Here is a 3,289-nt window from a genome sequence, read left to right on the forward strand (position 1 = left end):
GAAGAAAGAAGAAGGAGGAGGAGGAGGAGGAGGAGGAGAAGAAGAAAAAGAGAGAATCAATGACCATGAAAGAATTTGGACTCCTCTATTAATGAGTAAGCTCATGCATAATATTTATTCATTTCTTTCATTTCTTTTTTTTTCAAATACCAGTGTGCCTTTTATTGTCATTGTTTGTAACTGTCAAATATACAGAACAAAAAATTGAACATTTTAACCACTGTTAACTATCCAGTTCAGTGGCATGAATTACACTCATGTGGTTGTGCATTTATGCTGTGGTTGTGCATTTATGATGTTTACATAAGTTTATGATGTTTACATAAGTTTTTGATAACATACTGTATTTAAATACTCCAGGAGCAGGGCTTGGGCTGTAGTTCAGTGGCAGAGTGCTTGCCTAGCATGTATTTGATCCTTAGAACCACATAAAACAAATAAAGACACCTGTACATCTGGAACTACAAAAAAAATTTAATAAAAATAAATAAGTAAACAAATACTCCAGGAGCAGCAGGAGAAAATTATATTTTAATATTAATTTCTCTTTTTAACCAATATTAATTATTGTACATATTTAAAATACCATGTAATATTTGGAATCAGGTATACATTATGTAATGTCAAATCATAGTGAACATATCTCTTCACACATCTGTCATTTCTTTATGGTGAAAACATTTAAAATTCTTTCCTGTAGCTTTAAAAAATTACAGTATATATTTTATTTGCTAATCTCAAACTAGAAAACTCTGTAATTAATCCTTCCCCATCACTCCCTCCTAATCTTCAAGGCCTCTGATAACTATCATGCTACTATCAACTTCTGAGACCACCTTTCTGAATGATATCAGGTGGTGCTTGTCTTCAGAGTCTGGTTTATTTATTGTCTTCCCCTTCCATCCATTTTGTCTCAAATGGTAGAATGGCATCCTTTTATGGCTGAATAGTATTCATCATGTGTATGTCCAACATTTTCTGTATCCATTCATCCATTGATGGACAGTTAGGTTATTTCCATTCCTTGGCTAGTATGAATTGTGCTTCAGTAACCATGGGAATTCAGATGTCTCTTCAACAGATGTATTTCATTTCCTTTGGGTACATACACAGCAAATGGATTGCAGAATAATATGGTGGTTCTATTTTAATTTTTTTAGGAAAACTTCTTGTGTTTTCCACAGTAGAAAGCCTGATGCTTTTCTTTCTATTCCCAGAAGTAACTTCCCATCAATTCTTCCATGTTCTCATTGCTGAAAGGGATTCACTAGGTTCATGCCATACATCATGGAAGTCACACAAGGGCATAAAAACAAGGAGTTAAGGTCATTGGGAGTATCTTAGCCCCTGCCCACCTCATCTTCTATCAGAACATTGGGATTGATACAAAGAAAAGTTTAATGCATACCTAATGGATATGGGACAAAGTACGTTGTTTAGCTGTACATTGATAAATTATAAAAGGAATAATTAAATTATTTTGAGGGGATACCAAATGGCAGATATATAGAGATAGATATGATAGGAAGAAGCTGAGTATATTCAGGCATTTAGAATACCTGGTCTGTACAAAATGTATTACTAACCAAAGTCATTTCATATTAGATGGAGGGATAAAATACTAGGGTTATATCCAAGGATGAATTTACAGCACATGAAAAATGAAAACCAAAGACAGTTTTATTTGCATAGCAAAATGCTTATTTTCACTTCCCCCTCCCATGATCAGTATCCTTGAAAAAAAAAAAGGAACACTAAAACTTTTTTCATTCTATATTGGATGTTCACTTGAGAGTTTTCTGACCATATACTTTTATACACTTTGAGACTTTTTTTCTAGAAAGGAAAGAGTTGATAAATCAACACTTTATTCTATGAGTTAATATTGGATATACTATTGGTAGAGGAGAATAGATCCCATTATTCATATTTTTTTTCAGAAGAACCACAAAAGTTTTATTTTAACTCCATGTTTACGAAAAAAAATAGTGATTCATACACGAACTGGGTTTTCACTGGGTTTAATACATTAAAATGACATATTCCAACCCTACTCATGCATTACTTTCAAAGATACAGCACAACTGGAAATAGAGTTGTCATCACAGTGGACATTTCTAAAAAGTAAATGCCTATGGGTGCTCCTAAGCCCTCAAAACAATAATAATAGTAGTAAAAACAAAAGTAACTGACACCACAGTTCTCAAAGAATGGTTGTGTTCTACACATTGTGGAAAGATAATAAAAATAGCCTTCTAGAATTTCAACATGCTTCATAACATGGATTTTATCTCCCTTAGTTTGCTTGCTGCCTTCTTGGATCACTTGATTAGAAGCCTCTTTTCATTGCTTCTGTAATAATTGCTGTTGGTCTTTGTAGGCTACATGTTTTAAGCTTTTGTAAAGAACATTACAAGTTATTTGATGTAATTTAATTTTGTACTGAATGTTCTTCAAAGAATTTTATAAACAATACAACATTTTGAATGAGTCTTCAAATTCTCTTGTTGTTAAACAATATTGTTGCATTTTCCAACTTTATCTATAAATGATCTAATTCCAGGTAAATTTAAGAGGGATCCAAGAACTGACATTCTTCTAATAAATCCAACAACACAGAAAAGAAGCCCCTGAACAAGTTAAAGAATCCATAAATTTCAAAGATCCTGCCTCTCAAAGGCCAACCAATAAGAACTACAAATACACCACTGAGAAAAAATCCTGTAGCTTTCATTTTATGTTTTTGGAAGAAGAATCTGAATGTTCTTTCTAAACTGATTATAAAAGCCTAGCCAGTCACAAACAAAACATTTCCAATAGCCAGTAGTACTTTGTCAAAAAAGAGAATCATTCCAAACAACAGGAAAAACTGTTAATCCCATTTCAATTTTCTGGGTGTCTGTTAAGGAGATCATGGTTGTAGTGGTAAGGGCAGTGGAGGCAGCACTGAGAAATGCCCAGTGTGGAAAGTTGAGTAGAAAGAAAAGAAGGCAGGAAACATCCCAGGAGAGCTGTCACATCTTCCAGAAACATCCACTGTTCATAATTTTAAACCATACATTTCTCTCAAAAGTTGAGAAATTAGAGAACAGGGCATGGAGACACACACCTATAATCCCAGCAAAAATGGAGGCTAAGGAAGAATCACAAGTTTAAGGGTAGCCTTGGCAATTTAGTGAGGCCCTAGCAATTTAGCCAGAACCTGTCTCCAAATAAAAAGGGCTGGGGATGTCGCTCAGTGATTAAGCATCTCTGGGTTCAATCCCTAGTACCAGAAAAAAAAAGAGTT

At 34.0% G+C, this 3,289-nt stretch overlaps 1 pseudogene; it reads right to left on the reverse strand.

Annotated features, from left to right (window-relative positions):
* Positions 1-2,510: 2,510 nt before the first annotated feature.
* Positions 2,511-2,915, reverse strand: LOC107133767 (annotated as a pseudogene).
* Positions 2,916-3,289: the final 374 nt, after the last annotated feature.

This window comes from Marmota marmota, unplaced genomic scaffold (genome assembly GCF_001458135.2).
Source record: "Marmota marmota marmota unplaced genomic scaffold, marMar, whole genome shotgun sequence".
Classification (NCBI taxonomy): Eukaryota; Metazoa; Chordata; class Mammalia; order Rodentia; family Sciuridae; genus Marmota; species Marmota marmota.